The sequence below is a fragment of the Anas acuta genome, chromosome Z (assembly GCF_963932015.1).
Source record: "Anas acuta chromosome Z, bAnaAcu1.1, whole genome shotgun sequence".
Taxonomy (NCBI): Eukaryota; Metazoa; Chordata; class Aves; order Anseriformes; family Anatidae; genus Anas; species Anas acuta.
In genome coordinates this window covers 59,501,069-59,518,532 of record NC_089017.1, presented here as the reverse complement: position 1 = coordinate 59,518,532, position 17,464 = coordinate 59,501,069, and positions in this window count along the sequence as shown.

Below are 17,464 nucleotides of genomic sequence, written 5' to 3'. Positions count from 1 at the left end.
GCAAAAATGTCAAAAGGGCTCACAGGGGTATTTCTAGATTTCTGTATCAAAAGTAGCCTCCCTGAGAACATTTTGAAATGTGTGTGTCTCTCCAGTCATATACCTTACTCTGCATCAGAACAGCCTGGATGCACAAGCAGCATGGTAAATGCTTCTCTTCTAGTAGGAGTCACATCACCTGTGAAAGTTTCTTTGCTGGTTTTCAAGATCTTTTTACAAATCCTAAAGTTGGCAGCAGAGTAGTTTTGATGGTCCTTTTATTAATTTTAAGGGTGCAGGGGTCATTATAAATGATGTAGTAAAGTAATCCCTCTGACTGTAGGTTCTGTTACAAGCATGCATCTTCTGTTTGGGTTACAGCAAATTCCTCTTCCATAGTATTTCAGATCCCCAGTATAGATAATAGTCAGAGCACTTTTGGCACTGGAAGAGAACATACAGCACACAAAGGTATCTACTACCCTTAGACAAGTAGTTTAAGACAAGAAACTGTAGGTACTTGAAAAAATGGGAAAGACTAATGAAATGGTACAGTTGTACAACAGATGTACCCATTCATTTCCAAGTAAGAAAGCTCTACTAATCAAAATGGGATTTTGCCTGTCCATTGAAAGAGAGTACTCAAGTTTTAAATGTATTTTTATGCCAGACTTTTTAGGCATTAGTGTTAAAGCTGGTAAGAAAGACCAGCCAAGTGTTTTGTCTACAATAGTGGGTGAAATATAATTTGATTTTATTCTTCTTAAAAATGCACACATTGATTTTGTTCAAAGTTCCAAGAAAAAATTGACTATTCATAAGACAAAAGCATATTTCAACCCAAAAGGTAAAAATCTGAAATCGGTACAGAGGAAAATACCACTCCAATGAAAGGAAGCTAAGTTAATTTGCCACAGAACACTTGCCCCAGATGTTTGCAGGCAGGGGAACACATATGTGTATCTGCTATATATAACATAGGCTTGGAAGGTTACTTACATTATATCAAGACTTATACAGTGAGGTCCAAACCCACAACTGTGGCTGAAGAACATACCCACTGGTTCAATGGAGCTGGTGGCACCGTTGAGGTGGCCTCTATGCCTTTCTGCTTTGGATCAGCTACCTAGAAGTCATCACTCCTGCTATTTCTTGAAAGCAGTTCAGCTGTTTGCAGTCCTCAGGGATCAAGACCATAGCCAAAGATCATGGCTACAAACAGTGGCTGTCCTGATGTGCCTGAGCAGCCAGCCAGAGGCTGACACCAGAGTTTCTCTGCTGGCTGCCTGCCTGCAGCTGGTGCTTACACTGGAGCAATCCCCACATGACAGACGAGTCTGCTTTTGTGAACCCATCTGCACTGGCAGTGGAGCAATAAAAGCATCTACTGTAAAGGAGAAACAAGACTTGCTGCCTCAAATACTACCTGTGTTCTGGAGCAGAGCTGTGCAGCTGAGATGTAGAGTTATGTGTGAAGTTAAATTGGCTCAAAAAAAAAAAAAAAAAAACAAGCCCTCTCTGGCTCAGTCATGGTCACTTAAACTGTAAGACTTTTTGGACAGGGCCAAAACATACTGCGTTTGTACAGCAGCTAACACAGTAGGCTCCCAGTTGATGATGTGGGCTCAAGCATGCTATTGCATTACAAAATACTAAGAAGCTATTTGGTTATGTTATTACTGTTTGGTGGATGCCAGAAAGTGCAAATGGTACTTTTTAAAAGCCAAAAAAAAAAATAAAAAATTTACCTCTGTGGTGTTTCAGTGTAACAAATAAATAGTCACTCTCCAGCTCATCAGGAGAAGTCTAATTACAGCTCACTGCAAGCAGACAAATGAATATATCTGCAGTCTCAGTCTGCAGTGCAGACACACACATGCACATCAAAGTGCGAGAGGAATGATGATGAATCCATGATCCCCTTCTATATTCCTTTTTCAAGGCATGGGATTTGGTATCTGTTCAAAGTACAAAAGGGGGAATAAACAAGCATCAGTCATTTTTAACAAGAGAGGTTCAGTAAATGGAAGGAAACACAAAATCTGTCTTCAGTTTATGCTACCCATAAAAGAAACAAATTCAAATGCTGAGCTTTTGAGGGAATGCAAGGAAAAAAAAAAAAAAAGAAAAAAAAAAAAACTTCAATATAAAAATATAGAAATAAAAAATCCACATTTTGGCAGAGTCATTTTGGGAAGGGAAAAAGAGAAAAATAGATGTAGGAGACAATCACTTTTCTGTATCCTACACAAACAGACCTTGACAAAATAGCCTGTTAGCTTCAAAAGACATCTCTCTGGTTTGGAGAAGGAGCTCCCACTGACACCAGTAAGGTCCTTGTGGACGTCAGGGGGCATGGCCTCTCTGCCCAGTGACTTTGCCACAACAAGACACGCTCCAGATGCAGCTGTGTAACACCAAGTTTACTCCACAGTCAGTAGCAGCCAGTGCATTCAGACTGAAGTATTTTGACAGGTAGGAGGATACCATGGCACAAAGCCATGGTACCAGTGTTGAGGAGAGGCCTTGCCAAAATACACTCCCTAAAAGCTAGCTGCTTACTCTAATCACACATCATTTATTGAATATGAAAGACAGTCTGATACAAGCAGGGTGCAATGACCTTGCAATTTATTTCACTTTTCTTTGTCACAGACAAGACACATCTGGGTCAGACTGAGGTTCTTATCCACTCTCTGACCAATATATGCTTTTCCCCCCCCCTTACATTAGTTTTCTTTACACAGACCAATTAGGAGAAATTCCTCTTCAGAAGTTAGCAGCTCAGATACACTGCAGGTGTTTACACTGGCCTGTCTCAACTGCTCAATGTGAAATCTGTCCAGAACACAACCCAGTATCTCGGTGGTCTCCAGATAGCATAGGGGCCCATCCTTGCTGACCTTGCCTTGCTTGCCCAGGGCTGGAGTGGAGACTGGGACCACAGAGACTGGAAATAACACATGTCCTTGCATGGTGCATACAGACACCTAGCAGCCTGGGCAGGCAGAAAAATAATTCTGGTTTTGTTGTTGTTACTGATTATGGTTTTTTGTTGTTTGTTTGTTTGTTTTATTTTGTTTTGTTTTTCTTCAGGTACCCTTTTGGGAGCATCTTAAGGTATCACTCTGAGTTTCTCACTACTGGAATGTACAGGCTGTATTAAATGTGTCTGTGCAATTCCATGCATCAGATGGTTTTCCTGAGTTTTAACTCATTTATTTCTTTCATGGGAAACAGTATCACCAAGTGTAAGATGTATGTGCACAATAAGATGGAACATGCATGAAAATACTAATCTTGTTAGGGACTTCCGTGTTTTGGCTGCTCCCCAGAGCCTGAGCTCTCCTCTTATCTGCAGGTCTTTTTATTTAAATAATTAGTGTGTTTTGTTGATTCCACTGAAAGCTTGAATGACTCAGAGAGTTTCAAAAGATACATTTACCTCCTTTCACTGCATCAGTCTCTTTCAGTCTTTTCATAGCATACAGACAGTGGAAACATTTCCAGTGGATACTCCCTGGAAACTTGACAGACTTCACTTACCCGTAGACAACCAGGATAAATATGTTATTGACATATATGCAGATAAAAGGCCGTGGGCAACTTTTGGCAAGTGACCATCTACCGACATGACAAATGTGCTGCATTTGTGCCAAGTGCCATAAACAACCACGTACATGCTGCTTTTTTTCTAATCCACAGACAGGGTAGTTCAGAGATCTATTCTTATTTTATATATATATATATGTATATATGCTGCTTGAGTAAACATAGATTTATTTACTTTATGAGGTTACCTGCAGAAAGTCACGCAGCTCAGGATCAGAAAGTACCGTAGGTGCATTCATTCAGCTGGCCCTGCAATACTCTTGTGTCAAATATCCCGTTCCACATGTACATAAACCTTTTGCTTTAGTTCTACAAGTTGATATCTAGTTAATATTCAGAGAGTGCTTTCTATTATTCTCCCAAGAAAACATTGCATTATTTCATTTTGCCTAAACAGCTTTTCCCCATTTATTAACATGGTCTTCTCTCTTTGTTTTTCACAGTGTGTTACTGTGTTTTCCACTTGTTTTCCTGTTCTCTTGATCTGAGGTCACAAAATTTGATAGCACAAAGGGCAGTCCAAGTCTTTTTCCTCATAAATGAAATAGAAGCAAAACATTTAGCTTTGTGTTGCTTTCAGAAATCAATGACTACTGAAGGATTTAGGATTCTTTCAGAGAGACAGAGAGACTTTTACAGAGAGTACTAAGGGTCAGGGTTAGAATTACATAAGGCAAAGGTAAATAAGGTAAGAAAGAAGTTGTGTACTCCTTCAGCCTTAACAATCTTTACTCCTTGGCACTAAGGATGTCATTAAACGATAACAAGAAGAAGATTCCTTCAATTTACAATCCCCTTGCAAGAATGAACGAAGAAAACTTTCAAAACTATTAGGGTCACCAATACACTTCTGAATTCCCTAATGAGCTGGGATCCAGCCCATTTAAGAAAGGGTTCTACCAGATATCACATAGTGGATGCAGCAAAGCATCATGTGTAAGTCCCTCCTGAGTCCCTTCTCTGTTTCATAACACTGAAAGCCATGTAAACAAGTGTTGAAAAAGCTGGAGAAATAAACACAACCTGATGTGAGAATATGGTTAGGGAAAATCAGCTCATGAAATCCAAACTTTACATTAGTTTTGGACTTCACTGATTTTATTTTTTATTTTTTTGGTGCAATTGTTACCTCAAGTGTTGCTCTGGGAATTTTAATGTAATGTTTTTCTTCATAACCTTTAGGGCAACAATTAATGAACACTTTGTGATAGTTACTATTTGTATAACATAAAATATATCAAGTTTATCTACTTTCCCATGGTGTCCAATGAGAGGGCAGTACAATCCTCGCTGATCTTTGATTCTAACATCAAGGAACTAAATCTTGATTCATAGGCACTGCTGGTGTAAATGCCCTGACTGCACTCTATGTCAACCCACAGTGCATCTATCTTACAGAAAAACTCCCTAAAAATTATATTTCCAGCTGCTCTCTGATGGACTAGCTCATTCCTTTCTTTAGTGGAGCCTTAGACTCCTGTCTTCCTCGTCATCATCTGTGCTTTAGTACATCCATTAACAGACCTTTGGGGATGGATGTTGTGGAGACAGCACAAGACTGGTGAGAATCTTTCCTAGCATCAAAGCTAGCTAACAGCTCCAAAACAGAATGATCTCCTAGGAATGACACGAGCCCCTGCACATTGTCAGAACTACCATGAATTTTTACTTCAGGGACATACTTTTGTTACTTTCAATTTGTCTTCTGAAAGTACTTCCAAGCTTTTTCACTTCTAAATGTAAGTTCTTGCTTGTAAGTGTTTGTAAGAATCCCTGTCACTGGAGCACACTGTTCTTGCCTACAGAAAATAAAGGTTGCCTGGGTAAACCCCAATATTCTCTGGGGGCTTTCCAGGATTCTCAATGAAATGACCATTGTTCAGACTGGATCAACATCTTCTATTTGTACAAGTAAACAGCATGTAGGAAGTCACTGCATATGCTCTAAGTTCTCTCTTGTTACTTGTTTTCAAGTGAAAAAGATCTTTGCTATTAGACATTCAGAAATACAGAATGCTTTTCAATTACTTTAATTCTTCTTGTAAATAGATGATAAAATTAAACATCCAAGCCTAATGAGTTATAAATAATGCAGAGTTTGAAATTCCTCCTCTAAACATGCTCGTTTGTTTTTGTTTTTGTTTTTCATTTTAGATCATTATTTATAAACTGGATTTTCAAAATCCAGTTGCTAACCTTGGGTTTTCATTGCAGAGCAGCACTGAAAATAATGGCAGGATGTTCGGACCAGAGGTTGTCACCAGCTCTTCCAGCTGATCCCTAACTCGACAATGGCACTAACACAGATATAGCAACAGCTACTGAAAGAGAGGTGGGGGGAAGGCAGAAGAGGGGACGCAGGAAATTCTCAAAAAGGAAATTGAAAATTGATTTAAACAAACAAACAAACCCTCTGCAAGCTCATACATTATTGAAATCCAACTTTCACCATATAGCTATCAATTTTGCTAACACAAGGGTATCCTGGTCTGTGTGATCATGGAATTTAGAAAAATAAGACTCTGTTTTGCAGGCAGTTTTCGTTAATTTTACAAACCCTTCTGTTTTACATAATTATCTTCTGCCTTCAGATTTACCTTTGGTGTGAGAGCACTTTCCAAGAAGCTTTGGCCAGATTTTTCACTGGGAGTTTTTTTTTCCAATAGAACAGATAAGTACACAGTTGGGACATCACCTGTCACTTTCAGTCTGGCTTTCAGTCATGCTTCTGGAATTAGGTTCATGCTGAAAGAGAGAAGAAGGGCATATGGCGCCCAGAGGAAACAAGCAACTGCCAGAGAACAAGAGCAGGAAGTAGCAGCTTGGATGCAACATGAAGTAATCATTGTGTTATTATGTGGTGTGTCCAGACCACAACAAATATGCAGTCAGAGTAGGGAAAAATGGAGTGAGAAAGTCTTGAGATGATTATCAACAATTATCATTTCTGTGCTTCTTACATTTCCATTTGCTTCATTGGAAAGATACCTTGCTGCTGATGGCTCTTTTACAGCAAGTCATTTCATTCAGTTCTATTTGCAGAAGCATCTGTGAAGATAACAGAGAAAATAAGGGCAAAGGAAAGACAGAAGCTAGAAAAAAAATAATCTAGAAAACAAGAAAAAAAGCTGTAAAATAGCATGAGGAGGAAAATAAAAATTAAAAAAAAATAATAATAATAATAAAAAAACATAGTTAACAGAGCAACATGTTGGAAGACAAGCAGGGAGGTTTATTGTATTGTACCAGGTTCTGTTTAGGCATGCAATATTTCTCTCTCTACCTTGAAATATTCATCTCAGGTTTTTTTTGTTTGTTTGTTTTTTCCAAAAATCAGACCAAGAAATCAGAAGAAAAAGATTTTATGCTCTAAAAGTGGATCTGTGCATTTTTTTCAGATAGGAGTCAGATAAACATAAGACAATGGGATAACTAGAAATTTCCTGAGGTCCTTTCCAGCTCCAGCTCCAACGATCCCATGATAAGGCAGAAAGTTATCACAGGCAGATACATAGTTGACAAAAATAACAGATCAGGTTGAAAAAATGTGAAACAGAAGATCATTTTTTCAAAGAATTCTTAAAAAAAATACTATATCAAGGATTTATATTGTGACAGAATGATCTAAGTGATTTTTGGTTTATGTTTTAGGATTACTATCTTGCTTCACGTGAATCTGAGCACTTGTTTGTGTTGGATGCTTCCCTGTTAAAAATTCCCCTGTGGCTTCCTTTGCAGATATAAATAAAGTTGGAAAAAATATGTGAAGTGTGGATGAAGGAGGATAAACAACAGATCCAGACTCCCTGGTACCATTCAATGGCAGCAGATGCCAAAAATAACAAATAAGTTTTACAAGCTTTATGCACTAATCACCTTTTTTCGAGAAATCTGTGAGGCAAGAAAAAATGAGTTGAATTCTGTGCCTCTCAATAACCACTTTCAAAAAATCCATATATTTCCAATGCAACGAGAGAAACCAGTGCTTTTTTTCACATTTATGGTGACAGTCTAAACCTGAGCTAAAGCTGTTAGCTTACAGTAGTCGCGTAGACCCAGAGGTAACAGGTCTCATCCTGTGACCTAGACAAACGGGACCCAATTCCAACTAAGACCACATATTCCTAGTCCACTTTTGAAATACACTGCCCAGAGTGCATTGTAAAGTGACTCATGAAAGAAATATGAGGGCACTGGGCCTGTTCAGCCTGGAGAAGAGGAGGCTGAGGGGAGACCTCATCGCAGTCTACAACTTCCTCGTAAGGGGGTGTCAAGAGGCAGGAGACCTTTTCTCCATTAACACCAGTGACAGGACCCGCGGGAACGGGGTTAAGCTGAGGCAGGGGAAATTTAGGCTTGACGTAAGGAGGGGGTTCTTCACAGAGAGGGTGGTTGCACACTGGAACGGGCTCCCCAGGGAAGTGGTCACTGCACCGAGCCTGACTGAATTTAAGAAGAGATTGGACTGTGCATTTAGTCACATGGTCTGAACTTTTGGGTAGACCTGTGCGGTGTCAAGAGTTGGACTTGATGATCCTTAAGGGTCCCTTCCAACTCAGGATATTCTATGATTCTATGATTCTATGAAATAATCCAGTTGTGATCAACTCCCCCAGTATTAGAAAGTCTTCTTATTATCTACTCAAAACACCTGTATGTGCAAACTGAGCCTTTACTTGTCGCATATGAGGGAAATGCAAAATGGCTCATGATCAGCTTCTTTACTTCTCAGTTATTAGGCTAACATCTTGTCCCCCTTTGTTTTCTCTGCTTCTCCTCACACTTTAAAGTCCTTTCAGTTTGTCTACATCTTTCTTACTCTTAATCATTTATTTATTTATTTATTTTGAATCACTGAATCATAGAACGACTCAGGTTGGAAGGGACCTTAAAGATCATCTGGTTCCAACTCGTCTGCTATAGATCATCTTACTCCAACTCCAACGGGCAGGGACACCTCCCACCAGACTAGGCTGCCCAAAGCCCCATCCAGCCTGGCCTTCAACACCTCCAGGGATGGGGCATCCACAGCTTCTCTGGGCAGCCTGTGCCAGGTCCTCACCACCCTCTGAGGGAAGAATTTCCTCCTAATGTCTAGTCTAAATCTCTTTTAGTTTAAGACCTTTCCCCGCTCTTCTATCATTATCTACCCAAGTAAAGAGTCCTTGTCCATCTTTCTATAAGACCCCTTTAAGTAATGAAAGCCTTCAATGAGGTCTCCCTGGAGCTTTCTCTTCTCCAGGCTGAACATCCCCAGCTCTCTCAGACTGCCTTCACATGAGAGGTGATCCAGCCGATTGATCATCTTTGTGGCCCTCCTCAGGACCTGCTCTAACAGCCCCACATCCTTCTTGTGCTGAGGGCCCCAGACCAGGATGCAGCACCCCAAGTGGGGCCTCACAAGGGCAGAGTAGATGGGGGACAATCCTCTCCCTCCATCTGCTGCCCACCCCTCTGTTGATGCAGCCCAGGATGCAGCTGGCCTGCTGGGCTGCAAGCACACCCTGCTGGCTCATGTTGAGCTTTCTGTCCATCAGAACCCCCAAGCCCTTCTCTACAGGGCTGCTCTCAATGCATTCTTCAATTTTTTGAAATTGTAATAGGCAATTCTCTAGTTTGTTAATTCTCAATTTTAGAAAATTAGAAATTTTATTTGAAATCCTCTTTTAACTCCTCCGACAACTACAAATTTTGTACACCATCTACAGATTTAGTAAGTGCAATTCTGTTTCACCAACTAAATCATGGATTGAAGTGATGAATCACAGTAAATACCTGTGGTATCAGTTTGCAGGATCTCTTCATTCTGTATGGGAAGCATTAGCTATTCCTTCTTGATATGTTTTTTTGACACCCAGTCATGGTAGATGGATGAAATAGCAAGGTGTAGCCACTTCCTGTCAGTTTCATATAGCTTCTCAGGGAAGCTGATGTGTCTTTTATAATGCATATTATAATAATTACTCAAAACTGTGAAGTGAAATTTGTTTGTTTGTTTGTTCCCATAACTCAGCAAAACATTTAAGGTTGCCAGCCAGTGGTGTGCAATGGCTTTGATCTAGTGTATTAGAATTTTTCATATTGCAAGCCATTTCTTGTTTTTGTATTCTTTAGTGTTTTCTTTTTCTTCTTGGATGGGCAATGCGTAGAACATTTTTTATCTGGCTAACCAGTGCACAAAGTTTTATGATGCTTTTCTGGCGAACATTGCCATGGCTCTTGTGACTGAATGTGGTATCTGTTTTATAAAGAAGCGTGAAGAAAGGGCCAGTGACATTATTTGCACAGTAAGTTCTGACACACAAAGTCTAGTTCTTTACCAGTACAGCCACCTAATAAGCCTAGAAAAGGGATAATGACTGGATAGTCTAGATATGAAGTTAGCCACCAGAGGGAGTTTACGTAGCTCCACATGTACCACAAAATACTCTGTAATCTCGGAAGACAAGAAATATTTCAGAACATAAATTTTAATACAAAGTCTGAGAATATATTTATGGAATATAAGGACCTGAGTGGCAACCCTAAATTATTCTGGGTATAATCTGTGTTTCCAAGTGTGGTATAAATACTTATGTTAGAAAAAGAAGTCTCTCAATTTACTGAATTCATAAAGCACCATGCTGCTTATGCCAGCTTTGACATAAGTGTGAAAATGAAATCTAATGCATTGTTTTTCTTTGAGGAAGAAAAAATACAAAATCCTTTGACTGAGACTGATGATTTTTTTTTCCAGAAGTAACATGCTCATCTAAAATAATAGGTTCCATGTCAACATGCAGACTTATCAGAGAGAAATACGTTCTTGGCAATAGCTTGGAACTGTTACAAGAGAACAAAAGGCTCACTCATCCAAAATAGCATTTGCTTCATTTTTTAATACTTCTGGTTAAATAACAGTATGGGAATTTCCTAAGGCTGATGGTTTATGTTCATGATTTTTTAAGAGAAATGGCTTCTAAATAACATTTTCTCTCCAAACCAGAAAACCCACAATGCATTCCTGTCATACTGAAGTCATAATTACAAATCCACTAATGCTTTCAATTTGATTTCATTTGGATATTCTAGTGCTTGGACCTAACAAGCGGTACTATGTCAGCGTTTAAGTTTTTCATCCATCAGAACCTCAGAGAAGACTTTCATTTCCTCTAAGGCTTAGGTCAAAATGTATAAGCCTCTGGGAAAATAATAATAATAATAATAATAATAATAATTAAAGAAATATATTCCATGCAGTATTCAAAGGGGTTACACTAATTGTGATCTTGTTTCAGTATGCATAAATTGCTTAGATCATACTGAAAGATGAAGTTATACCATGTACTCATAACCCTGCCCCCACATTGTCTCAGGGAACACGGTAAAACGAATCAAATGACCATACCTTTACTTACTTGGCCATGTTCTCACTGTCAGCCTTCAAGGCATCTCCTGAGTGCTCCAGCTGTATCCACAAGTACAGGGGAGTGGGCAGAGGGTGTGCTAGCACAGTTTTTCAGTCCTCCCTGGACTAGGAGGATATGGAAGCCCATCTGTCACATGCAGTGGCTCAGCAACAGCAAACACTGGTCTCAGCAGGTCTCAGGGTCACAAAATGAGCAAATGGTAGCCACCAGGTGCAGCTCCAGGTGCTCCAGGGGACGGCTGTGGTGGCCAGGATGAGAGCAGAGTGCCCAGGGAGTGCTCCTGGCCACCCACTCCTGCAGGCACCATCAGCCTGTCCTCCGGGGCAGACCCTGCCCTGTGGCTGCATGGGCTGTGCTCCATCCCCTCCTGTTTCAAGGCTCCAGCACTGCCATCCAGGGAGGCACCAGGCTTCCTCTGTTCCAGACAGTGTGGACGAGGCAGCTGATAGCTCTGGTAGTGGCTTGTACCGTGCTGAGAGCCCCAGGTGGATTTTTTCCTTGACAGAGGCAGGCAGCTTCCCAGCAGGTGCCAATTGATAGCACAGCAGTGGTTGCTTTTAGGAAGTCCTGGGGCTGCAAGGTAAGAATTTGTAGTTGCCCATCTAGCTACATGCCTGTGTGAATCAGGGGTTTGTATGCACAACTTTTATATATGTTCTGCTGAGTACTGCAGCTAAATAATTGTTCAATCATTGGGTTAACAAAATAAATATTGTCTAAATGTCAGTATTAATTCTGAACTGTTTCTGAACCCAAACCATCATGTTTTCTTCACCACTTCTCACACGTTCTCTTCATTACTTATTTGTCATGCAGGATCTTTTTAGTATTTTTAGTCCTGCTTTTCTGTCACCAGGAATGAGGGGGCTCTTTCCAGACCACCTGGGATGAAATCAGCCTTCTCCAGTTCAGACTGAACCCAACTCAGCTGGGTTCTGCAGGGGCTGGCAAAGTCATCACTTCTGATTGCTCTTCTTGGCTGATCTGTTGGAGGACAAGTGAAAGAATAGACTTAGCAATAGGAGACTGGGCAACAAAAAACAGAACACAATAATTTCCTCTGCTAGCACAGAGGGAACCAGGCTGGATGTTTGGGCAGAGCTCAGCAACCTGTTCTGCACACAGCAGGTCCTGCTACCTGCCCGTCCCTTCAGCTGCCTGCAGCTGCATCCTACTGCCCTGGCTGTTCATCTGGTCACTGCTGGCAGCAACCTCTTCCACAGGTCTGAGCTCCTTGTGGAAATGAATGCATCAGCGTAACACACATTTTGGAGACACTGGACTGATTTATGAAGAGAAATGTGGGCATGTTTGTTGGAGGAAATTATTCAAAGCAATTCAAAGAGCACAAATATCTTGAAATAATTCCACAGAATTGTTGTGTTTGTTGTTCTGGATAAGTCTGCTCATCAGCTACTCATGGCCTATTTTCTTATCTTCCGGCGGGAAGTGGGAGGTTACTCTTCCTTCTTCTATTTTAATCGGTAGAACTCCAAACAAGAAGGAGGAACTGAGATGTCACTCCATTATCACTATATTAATGTGTCAGTATGGTAGCAGACACAGAAAGAGAACTTAGTGATCTCCAGGAAAAACAAAGTTTTTGTTATGCACTAAGAAATTTTACAGAATATACCATTTTACAGAATTATGCCACTTTGACATGCTCATATAGAATTTTATTAATATCATTTTAACTTCTTATTAAATTTGTCCCAAACATTTTAATAGTTAACCTGATGGCAGAATCATACTGTATAATCTATAACATTGAAATGAGGTGTTTGAAGCCATGTTTTTTGGCATACATAACAGCAGGTTAATCAAAGGAAATAAATTACACCCTAAACCACAACATATAAGCTCGATAAACAGAGGGCCAGAAAACTGCATGCACTGTTCTGTAGATAAATTTCTAGCATATGGAGGTCAAGTACTTTGAAATGCTTCCTAAGACGTCAAGTGATTCTCAACAGTTTGTCTCCGAAGCCCCCATTTCTTTATCAGTGGATTCCTCACTATCTTAGGACTGCACGTTCCTCTACGGACTTCTCTGAGCTATAGAAGGTGTTTTCTTAACAAGAAATTTGCAAATGTGATTATTTATTTATTTAGGCAGTATATTAGTTATTTTTTCAATGTTCTTGAGAGATGCACCCTTTTTCTCTCTATCTATATTTAGCACTTGTTATCTTATGGAACATAGACTTGAAGAAAAAAGCTTTTCCAAGCCCAAATTTACTCCTCTAAATTTAGGCTAAATTTAGCTGGAGCACACTGAAATAAAATTTTTCAAAGAAGGACAATGTTGTAAAGTAGATTTTGGCACAACATGTTTGAAAGTAACTTAAAGAAATTCAAATATATATGTATTAATGCTCTTGTGGTTACAGTTCCAGGTTTCTCTTTTGCATGCTGTTCACTGGACATTTACAAGCTTCCCTGTTACTTTGGGGGAAAGTCGTAATCAACATTAAATTGATAAACTAATTGTTATAACAGCCAGAGACAGTGCTATTCGGTGGAAATCAATTATGTTAGAAGTTTTTCATTTTTCCTACTTATCTTTTGCCTGGTCTGGCTATAATGTAGACAGATGCCCCGAGTCAGTTTACAGCAAAATTGTAAATGATGCAAATTTCAGCTGCATTTGGGCTGTGGAACTTTGAAATAAAGCAAATACTGGTGCATGCATACTCGGTGTGCAATTTTCAATGAAAAATTACTTTCACTTGCTCTTATCTTATATGTTCACAAAGTGGGGGGAAAAAATCAGTGGATTGGAGATTATGCTCTGAAAAAAATGACTAGACATTTGGAACAACCATTTCTGTTTCTAGGTCTCTTAATCCATGTAAAAGCAAACATTTTCAAGGACATCTTAAAGTTTGTGCTTTTTTTTGTTTTGTTTTTGTTTGTTTGTTGTTGTTGTTTTTTCCTCTTATTCTAGGGACCTGGATTTTTTTTATTATTTCTTTGTTGTTGTTGTTGTTGTTGTTGTTATTTGTGTGGTGTTTTGTTTCTTTTGTTTAGTGTGTGTGAGTTTGTGCTTATTATTTTGTTTTTGTTTGTTTGTTTTTAAGCAGCAGTACTATATGCACCAGCATGTCTGGAGTTGAGTGAATTCGTTTTTTCTCAGAATAATTTTGGACTGCGTATTATTAATAGTATTTTGAGTCAGGTTAATTCTACAGTCAGTTTATAATTTTTATGACAACAAATGCCACAGTAAGCCAACAAGGCACACTTAAGACTAAGGCTCAATAACCTAGAGGGTTTATAATTGAGGATATATGCATATACTTTGCTGAATGAGATTTTCTCACCTAACTGCAGTTGTTCTGAAGTTAAGCATCTACCTAAGCATTTCTATAATCATCCTCTAGGCAATGGAAATAGGCACTCATCACATAATTCATCCCTGCACAGCAGTTTCAGACAGGTAGAATTGCAGAAGAATCATCTTTCCCTTTGACTCCCACTTTCTATAACCTACAACTTGAGCTGAACAGCTTCAAGCAGATTCTTGCATTTTAGCCAGCTAAAATTAAGATGGCCAAACTGTACCCTACATATATAGGAAAACTCTGGTGAACTGAAATGCAGGATTTTGGAACAATGAGTTGGATGTGTGCATTCTTAAAATTCCAGCAGTAATGTCAGAGGGTAGACTTCTCTTTTCTTAGTTTCTACTTTTAAATCAAAGTGAAATATCTCAGGTCACCCACACACTGCAAGCCAAAAGGGGCAAGCTATTTTAACGTAGTGAATATCTATATAAGAGCAGACACAACACCTCTTTCTGAGGAACTGCGGGGACCTGTAAACCTAGTCCCCCACAAAGCTCTTTGAAGGCCATCTTAGCAAGTGCTCTAGCAATGACTTCAAAGGCTTTTCACTCCTGAGAACATACAACAAAATACTTTGTCTCTAGCAACGTTCCTTATCCAGTCCAAAGAACTGAACTTGTTTTTTATGCATATTTTGTAAATAGATGAATTAGCTGGCAGCTTAGCTTAATGCTTTAACAGTGTAGACCTTCTTTCAGAGAAATCTCGTAGCAAGTAAAACCTGGTTTTGTTTCTATGGTAACAACTGAAAACTCTCTGCCACCTGAGGATACAGCAAGGCCACCAGCGCTGTGATCCCACAGCATGGGAGCTGGCTGCTCTGTGTGTGCACTGCAGCCTGTGTTTTGTGCCAAGCAAGAGGACAACAAGCTTCCTTTGCAAAGGCTCAAGACTTGGCAGAACTGTACAGTGCTGCCAAGGTTTATGTTTATGGTGCTCAGCTGGGAGGTGACCTGTTTTTGTTGTATGTCACTCCTTTTCTTCCATGCTGCCACTTTCTCTACCTTTAGGATTTTGTCATGATTGCCCATAAGGTTCTCATATGCAAAAAGCTTCCTCTTCATTCAAATTATGCAATGTTTCCTTCTCAAATCTTCCAAACAGAGATTAGCCACAGAAAAATAGTTCTTCAAAAGAGTAAAACAGTACAAAACCTCCTCACTTACCAAGTGATAACACAAAACTTCTCCGAGCTCTCATCTACAAAACTATTCTGAGCTCTCATCTAAGTCCTACACTAGATGGGGATAGTACCTCTGGCTGAAAAACATACGCTGAGATGCAGCTCTGATTGAATTTATTTTTTAATAAACAGTGTGCTTTCGGCAGGTTATTTCTCCCCCTCCCCCCCAAAAAAACAAAAAAAAACAAAAAAAAACTAACACTTGCAAATTGATTGTTTGTTTTTTATTTTTCCTGAAACTGTTTTCACTATGGTTCTGACCCTAACGTTCTCAGTTGATTAATTTTTTCCCTTGAGAAATTAGATAAAAATAAATGGTAAAGTTAAATTCTCTCCTTGTGAAAAAGTGATAGTAAGAGTTAGGAGGCCCTTCTGAGCAGCTTCTGATGCAGCAGTAGAAACTAGCTGTAGAAAAAGAGAATTGCCTCTAACCTTACCTTCCAGTTGAGGAAAGGAAAATGGTAAGGGACTGCACAGTTGAAGAAATTGGAATCCATTAAGGAAAAATCACATAATAGCCACAAGAAACATATGCTTTAGGCAGGGGGATTTCCATATGTTACTTTTCGATGTTCCACAGAGGGAGGGTTACACCAACAAGGACTGCACACTGCCTCTTCTCCACCATCACTCTGTATTGGAGCTCTAGACTCCAGCCCCCTTTACTGTTTTATTTCTCTAGGAACTCTTGTATTGTGTAGTTTTGGCTGAAAGATGATTCAATACATCAATATAAACAGGTAGCTCTGAAAAAAAAGAAGTCAAAGAATATTCTCTGAAATGAATTGCTCTGAATATCACTTAGCAGCTAAAATTGCATACAAATCTTTAATCAGACTTACTACTTCTACTGCTCCTACCTCTTTAACCAAAAACCCAAAACAAAATTGAGAATATTAAAACAAAATGGATGCTCATATTATTGATTTGCCCTCAAAAATCTAGTAACAATTGACACCTTGTAAAGTGTGTTAAAATTTTTTAATAAATTACTACAAAAGTTTAAACCTCATCTGGGACCAACTGCAGGCCTAACAAGATTTTTTCACTTTCTCTGAAAGTAGGAAAGCAGGTTGAGACAGCTCTGTACTTATAGGAGTGCATGAAGCAGTCTTAGTTGTGGACAATGGACATCAGTTATATGGTCCCAAAATTTTACTGAGCTGTGGATGAGCAAATAACTACTAAGCACTTAGGCTGCACTTACGTGAACTCAGCTCTCTTTACCATAATAACGACTATACTTGTCTCTTCTACAGGGACCGTAAGCAGATGCTTGCAGAAGGGTGAGCTTCGGGCAAGCAGATATGATGCTTCTTCCAAATACTGACCTACCTCCAACAATTCTGGAGCTTTTGAGATTCATACCTGCTACTTTGGCAAGAAGTGCCTCAGGTTTCCTACTTGCTGACAGCACCCTTGTATTTGTTTTCAGTGTGACTCCTTACCAACTTTGGGAGGCAGTGACAAATGAAGACCAAAATAAATCAAGATATCTCAGAGGCTGCTTTGTATTTCTCATCAAATTACAAGGGTCAGGTTAGGATTGAAGGCTGTTAGTGCCAAAATAAAAACAAATCTTTGCTGGAAGGCATTCTGTCTCTTGTAAAGCATAAGCAGTGGAGGACAATCGTGACAGCAGATATATGATGAACGTGTATCACAGTAACCAGTGTTTCTCACTCGGTTCTCAGTTGCCATAAGCATTTTTGAAGATTAAAAGAAAAGAAAAAAAAAAAAAGCTATTCTTCTACATCATTTTACCATCAGGGCAAAGAGAAAATGGCCTGCTAACACTTCTAGAACTTATTTAATCTACTGCAACATTAGATGAACTAGAGAGCAGAAATTCCCATTACATTAATTGATCAAGGGTGGTATTTGTCACTACCCCAGCAGCAACTTAAATATCTAACTTGTTATTACTGAAC